Source organism: Bidens hawaiensis, unplaced genomic scaffold (assembly GCF_021521415.1).
Source record: "Bidens hawaiensis isolate Kalapana, Puna unplaced genomic scaffold, B.hawaiensis_p1.1 tig00012278_1, whole genome shotgun sequence".
NCBI classification, from domain to species: domain Eukaryota; kingdom Viridiplantae; phylum Streptophyta; class Magnoliopsida; order Asterales; family Asteraceae; genus Bidens; species Bidens hawaiensis.
In genome coordinates this window covers 623734-632109 of record NW_027491997.1, presented here as the reverse complement: position 1 = coordinate 632109, position 8376 = coordinate 623734, and positions in this window count along the sequence as shown.

The window sequence follows — 8376 nt, the reverse complement described above, 5'->3', positions numbered from 1 at the left end:
GAGAATGTGGTGAGTTGGAGGGTTTGGGTAGTCATGTATTAAAATATCGAAATAAAATTTGTACATGTGACTCCTATTAGATAACTATGTACAACACATGTTCTTAGTCCCAATTTCCAAGACGTTTGTAGGAAGTCGGTCATTGGTAGTTTATGATACAAATACGGTACAATTAGATAACTATGCACATCACCATGCACATAGTCCCGGTAAATAACCGATCATAGACCACTTAAATCATGATAAAATTGCGTAACAATAAATAATGCATTAAAAGACATAATATGAATAAATGAGAGATTGAATACCATTATAAATAACCATAGTTCTCATTCATAACAAAATTGGAGATTTAATGAAGTTAATACATTAGTTTTAAAAGAAAAAAAATAAGTAAAATAAACGTCTTTTGCGTAGCATGTGTTCATAAAGGGTTAGGCTTAAACTTTGGGAAACGTAGATGTAACACACTTGTCCTATAGTAGCTTGGTTACTTGTGGTTGGTTGGTTGATTGGGATTTGGTTGACTTGAATTGGTTGAATGGGTTGGGTTTGAATTGCTTGGATGGGTTGAGCTTAGATTAGTTGTAGTTGATTTACTTGGGGTTTGTAAGCTTGATATTGAGTGGTTTGGGTTGGGTAGGATTGAATTTGGTTCATGTGTGGGAGTCTTGGGCATGCATTGCGATAATGGTTAGGGTCTCCACAATTGTAGCAATATCTAATACTTGAGGGTGATTGAGCAAACGGTTGAGCGTAGGGTAAAGTTTGGGGTTGGGTAAGAGGTGAGGTAAATGGTTGCATCATGAGTTGGTTGCGTTCACGACATGTGGTAAAGAGGTGACCAAATCGATCACAATGGGTGCATTGTCGACACCTGAGGTTAGGCGAATGGTGAAATTTACACGTATCACATAATGGGTGGGGTCCTGTGTAGGGCTTCTTGGTGGGTTGGGCTTGCGATTGGGCCAAGACATAGTTTTGGGAATTGGACATTCTTTTATTGTTGTGATAGTGGGGAGAGTTGTTGTTGTTGTGCTTGAAGGATCCGGGCTTAGAAGACTCGTGTTTGGAAGATTCGGACTTGGGTTCTTTGGTGGGCTCGGATGTGGGCTTCTTAGAACTCTTCCGCGTCAAGGTCCCGGCCTTGACGTGGTTCTCGGTGAGGGTGCCGGCTAAGGTGATGGCATCATGGAGGGTTTGAGGGTCACGACTTAGGACGGAATCTTGGATTTGCATAGGCAAACCCGAGATGTACTTGTTGATTGAACGTTCAAGGGGAGTGACCATGTGGAGGATGAGAAGGCTCAATTCATGGAAATGATCGTGGTAGATGGTGTCATTACGACTTTCTTGTTTCAAATTCCAAAACTTCTCTTCCAACTTCTGAAGTTCATGTTTCGGGCAAAACTTCTTGAGCATGAGTTTCTTGAGGTCATCCCATGACAAGGCCATGGCAACCTCAACTCCAAGCGTGCGCTTCCCACCGTTCCACTAATTGAGAACATTCTTCATGAGTACGCTCAAGGCCTCAGTGGTTTTCTTGTCCTCGGGACATTCAAAATGGAGGAACACGCTCTCCATTTCTTCGAACCATTGGAGGAGAATGGAAGCACCGTCGATACCGAAGTATTCGGGCGGGTTAGCACTCTTGATTTGCTTGAAGGAGCAAGCAATTGGGTTTGGAGTTGTGGATGATGCAGAAGCATTCACAGTTTGCAATTGAGAGATGATCGTTGGGATGGCTTCCACGATGCCCTTAGCAATACGGGATGACATGCTACGGCCAGAGTTGCCGGTGCGACGGTTACGGTTGAAGAGGCGGGAAGAAGACATGCTATAATGACGACACGTGAAAAATTTATTATGTTATGGAAAAAAAATTTGTATAACTATGTGAACTTTTGAGTTTTGTGAAAATTCATGAGGATACAAAATAGAATTTTAATAACCTTAACTTAGAGTATTGATGAAATTGATAATTTGAGAAAATATTCATTCTTAACAAAATCAAATATTTAAGCAAAAATCACATCATTGAAATATCCATGCATCACCGTGAATTCGGTTATGATTTAAGAGTGTGATCGTCACATAACCACATTTGAAACAACGAGGGTAGCAGATTCGGGTACGTTTGGTGTCACATGCTTTGGCTTAATAAGTTCCACACCTTCACCGAACACTCCAGGAAGGCAACCGGGTCTCGCGGTTGATTAAGATTTATGCGCATTGCACTTCCATAGGTTCGCAAGCCTTGGTGTCAAGGGTTCGGTGAACAAGTGTGTCCCATTACAGTTTCCTACATATCCGTCACCCGAATCATCCTCAAGGAGGGGGAGTGTCACACCCCGACCAAAGGCGAAACATGCCGGGGCGTAACATATTGATTGGACAGTAGCTCAAAAGACACTAATTAAAGTGACAATAATTATTTAATTCATTAATAACAAAACAAATACACAATTATATCATATTTATTGTTTGAATAAATATCCGATGGTAAAAACTAATATCTTCAATCTGATCAATGTAAATTACTTGTACCTGTAACATGTATAAAAATAGAGTTTGTCAACACGAATGTTGGTAAGAATACATAGGTTTTAGTTGAGATAAATAACTAGATAAAACCACAATTCATATATTAATGTTGAGCATCACAATTCCTATGAAAATGTAAACAACTAAATAAATGTTGAAACGTTCCTATTTATACGAAATCAAAGTACTTGGGTAAGTGTATGTCATACTAGATAAGGATAGATGAGGATGAGATACCAACCACCAAACATAAAATAAACAGTTAAGCACATAGAGCATTATCATAGAGCATGTAATAATCACACATAAACATATATTGAATTGATTTATGAATAGATAAATAAATAAAAATGAGTAATTTAAATAGGGTATACATGCCACCCCCAAATGTAAAAGATGGGAAAAAAGGGGTATGTAAACTCACTTTGGATTTGATAGACGATGACGTAACGGTGGTAACAGGTTGGCGGTTAAAGCGAACACGTTACTTAGTTCCACGAGAAGTCTCGATGTTATGTCCTAATTTTAAAGGTACAACTAAATAAATGGTCTAACGATAAAACGAACAAGACTCGATAACGAAGGTTTATAACGGACTTGGGGATTGATAACTATATTTTATATTTTACGAGAGTTAAAATATACGCATAAATGATTAGTCCAAAATCTTTCAATAATAAGATTAGATTATATTTATTAATGGAGTTTTGACGGTTTACAATCGAGCCGTTTAGACGAGTAAAACTCTTTTTAGTTTAATTATCTCTTTTAAAAAAATATATATATACTAGGTATTTTTCTTAAATCGATACGATATAAATTTATTAATGAATATATAATTACAAAAAAAATTCCTTTAAAAGTTTAAATGGATTCGGTTCATTAAAACAAGTGTAAAACTTTTAGTTTTATTATATCTATATCTTAAAATAATAAAATTTAACTAAAACAAAGAAAATCAAAAAAGAGAAAGAAAAACTAATGTTGCAGAGGATCGAACCCGGGTCTGCGAAGGCCTGGGTTGAACACACACCAACACAACCAACTGGACTAACTAGAATATTGATATAAGTTTGGTTTAGATTTAATACAAGTACATGCGCCGATAAGTTCCCCAATCAATATAAACCCTAATTAGACACCACCCAAAATGATGATCTTATACCCTCTGTCCGTTGAAATTGATAGAGGGGTTTTAACAAGCATTCCAATCCAATAAAAACCCATATAATAATTACCTGGTTTGGTTATAAATTGATAGAGGACAACGAGCTAGGTTTTCGCTTTTGAATATGAATTTGGGCTTAATATTAACAACTTCTGGGATATAATTGATAATGGGGTTTGGTTCGGAATGCTAAGGAGATGATGTAGTGTGGTTTAATTGTGTTTTGATCGATCATTTATAGTGTTTTGAGGTCTAGGTTAGTCGCGAACGAGTTTAAGGAAAAATTGGTTGTCATACAGTTGTCGATTAACATAATTACGGTATAAATCAGACACGTTTTGACCAATTGACGATTTGGCAATAATAATAATTCCATGATTTTCGGCATGGATTACGGGTCAAGAAAGCAAGGGGGCGACGGTGGTGCAATTTAGTCCCTAAACTTTAGGATTGGGTACACAAGTGGATAAATGTTAGCTAGGGGTGGATTTTGTACAAAAATCATAGTTAAATCGATAAATAACAAAAATGAATCGATAAAGCAAAATACATATGTTTAAACGGTGCGATAATTTATTTAGCGTCGAACGTTAGAATTAATAATAAATAAAATAATCATAATGATAAATGTGTTGGGTTTCGGATTTGAAAAATAACGAATGTCACAGGGAGTAAAAATGTGGGATTTCTTAAGAAATTTCCCGATTAAAAATCGTCCTAGATTTTAAATAAAAAAAAATTTGATAATGAGGCATAGCCTCATATATGTGTGTGCTTTTGTGTAAGAGAATAATATTAAATCATTAAATAAAATTTAAGCTACTGCAATCAATAAAATAATTCAGTGAGCAAACACGTAAAGGTATATCACGTATAAGGACCCTAAGCATGCTACTAGGTCGTTAAATCTAACCACCTATCTTATAGCCTTCAGTTCTGATACCAATCTGTCACACCCCGACCAAAGACGGCGGAACATGCCAGGGTGTAACGTATTGATTTCAAAGTAGCTCAAAAGACACTAATTATTGTGGCAATTATTATTTAATTTCATTAACATTAAATCAAGTACACAATTACAATAAATAAATCAAATAAATCATTCTTTTATGTAATATGATAGATATCCTAAAGTCAAACTATTGTCTTAAATCCTGAATAATATCAACTACTTGTACCTCTAACATGTATGAAAATAGAGTTTGACAACACGATATTGGATCATTTTAGAAGTTTTTTTACAGCGAGAAGTGCGAGAAGTGAAGGTGTAACTCCATTAATCCCTAATTTTCAATCCCTTTCTTATGTGTAGGTGTGTTGTGTAGGTGCATATGTATGTGTGTAGGTACGTATGTTTGTATATGTGTACGTATGTTTGTATATGTGTAAGTATGTTTGTATGTGTGTAGGTACATAGGTTTGAATGTGTCTCGGTACATTTATATGTTTGTAGGTAGGTTTGAATGTGTAATTAAGACATAAATACAACCAACCTACATATATGTATGTAACATCAACTGAAATGGAGTGAAATTATGGATTAATGGAGTTACACATTCACTTCTCGCACTTCTCCCTGTAATATTACTTCTTGCAAGATCCATCCTTTATATATATATATATAGATAAATCACAATTCATGTAACGCTCATGGGTTGTTCAACTCTATTGTTTGTATTCGTTAGTTTCGTTGGGTCATTCAAATTGCCATGGAAAACTCATGGAAGGCCAACATCCACAAATACATTTTGTTAGTTTATTGTTAACTTAATCAAATAAAAATCTAAATTTTAAACTGTCACACCCCGACCAAAGACGGCGGAAAATGCCAGGGTGTAACGTATTGATTGGATAGTAGCTCAAAAGACACTAATTAATGTGGCAATTATTATTCAATTTCACTAACATTAAATCAAGTACACAGTTACAATAAATAAATCAAATAAATCGTTCTTTTGTGTAATATGATAGATATCCTAAGGTCAAACTATTATCTTCAATCTTGAATGATATCAACTACTAGTACCTGTAACATGTATGAAAATAGAGTTTGTCAACATGAATGTTAGTGAGAATACATAAGTTTCAGTTATATATATATATATATATATATATATATATATATATATATATATATATAGAGAGAGAGAGAGAGAGAGAGAGATAAATCACAATTCTTATGTAAATGACGAGTATTACAATTCTTATGAAAATGTAAACAACTAAATAGATGTGGACCCGTTCTTATTGATACGAAATCAAAGTACTTGGGTAATGTATGATCATACTAGATGAGGATAGATAAGGATGAGATACCAATCAACAAACATAAAATAAACAATTAAGCACATAGAGCATTATCATAGAGCATGCAATAATCACACATAAACATATATTGAATTGTGTTATGAATAGATAAATAAATACAAATGAGTAATTTAAATAGGATATACATGCCATCCCCAAAATTTAAAAGATGAAAAATGGGGATATGTATACTCACCTGAATAAAGGAAAGCGGTAACTAAAAGATGGTAACGATTAACGTGAACAAGCTAGTTCCACGAGGAGTCTTGACGGTAAGCCCTAGTACATAGGGTATAATATTAAAATAAATATCCCAACAACGTAAACGAACAGGAAGATGACATGGTGGGTTCATAATGGACTTGGGGATCGATAACGTGTAAATTAATAATTTATATAAATTTTTAAATAAATGTAATAAGAACGTAATCAGTTTAAATGTTATTACAAGTTACGTATTGACTTTTAAACAACCAAATTGCTAATTTAATACTATAAATTTATATAAACATATATTATATATTTAAAAGAAAAAAAAAATTTTGATGGCCGGTTCAAGTAAAACTTATTATTATTATTATTATTATTATTATTATTATTATTATTATTATTATTATTATTATTATTATTATTATTATTGTTATTATTATTATTATTATTATTATTTTATTTAATAATATTTTAGGTTGGATTGAGAAAATACATCTATTTATAAGCATAAGGTTAAATGTATATAGTTATATGTACACATATGCATGTATATAAGTATACACACACATGAGAAAAATCTTGAGAAATACATTATTTGAGATAAAAAAAAATGGTGTCCGGTACGCTTAAATGAGTGAAATCATTATATCTTTATATAAAATTAGGTTGGATATATTAATAACTAGCTAGAAAATTGAAAATGATAAAAGTAAAAAATAAAACAACCAAAACCAGACCTGGGGGATTCGAACCTGCGCCCATGTAACATCCCGAAATTTCTAAAATAATATTAATTATATTATTTATTGTTAGTGAGGAAGTTTACTAGGGTTAGCGGGGAAATAATAAATAAAGTAGGAGTTAGTATGGGTCAGGCTAGTGTTGGGTAATGGATGTGGGTTATGGACTTGGGTTAATAAGGAAGGAAGATGCACCATGGGCTCAAGCCCATGATCCATAATATATAAACCTTAAACTCCCATTTTCCATTTATTTCACACATATTCCATACACCACCAAAACACACACTTAGCTCTCTCTCATCCTACTTTCTCTCTCTAGCCGAAATAGAAGAAGAATCGATTCCCGACCCGAGGTAATGATAGTACGATATTGTAGAGATCCAAACCCGTTAGATCTAGTCGCGAAACGACGAGCCGACACCTTAAACAGTTAAAGTCACGAGATCCGGATGGAATCGGGTATGAACTGATCTAAAGATGAGCTTAGGGGTCACCCTAGCTCAGATCTGGATCAAACGGGACGAAACGGTGTAAAATGGGGTAAAACACGGTTTTCCGGCATGGCGGCGCCGGAAAGACGGCACCAGAAAGGTGGCGTACGAGGTAAGGATGACAAAGAACATTCTCTGACATTCTGACCTAACCTTAGGCGCGTGTGTAACAAATTCGTTAAGCAATTCGTTAAGGAAGAGTTAATTCGTTACGGGAGTTAACGAATGAGCTCTCATTCGTTAGGCTGATTCGTCCTGTCCATTCGTTAAAGAAGAGGTGACGAATTAGAATTGGTTCGTTAAGTAATTCGTTAACGAAGAATGAATTCAAATTCGTTAAGATGACCAGTTCGTTGTAAGGCCCAATTCGTTATGAGGACTGGTTCGTTACAAGGTCCAATTCGTCATGTTAAGATAACGAATCAGGTGATTCGTTACTCACCATTCGCTATGTTAGGATAACGAACTAGGATAACGAATCAGGTAACGAATTAGGCCATGAATCAGATAACGAATTAGGCTTAATTCGTTATAGCGAGCAAGTGGGCGAAGTAGGAGATAATTTAAAATTCTAATGGAAAATGTGTTAAGACAGTAAATGGAAATAAAATTTTTCCAAGCTAACCTAGAAGCTCGACCCCAACTAGGGGCTATGCCCCTTGGACCATGCTAGGGGTTGGCGCCCCTAGAACCCCGCTGCCAGGGGCGCTGCCCCCGGACCCCCGTTCGTTGGGGGATATAATTAAATTAGAAACACGATATGGGCAGCGATAGATAGTTGATACGTGTAATTGTTATACCGTTAGTCGTGCACAGCTCAAGAAGGAATAACCATTAACGTAAGGAGTAACCGAGTTCAGGTGAGTTTCTAGCCCCATTCCTTATTATGTTTTCGGGGCTGTGTGCATACTCG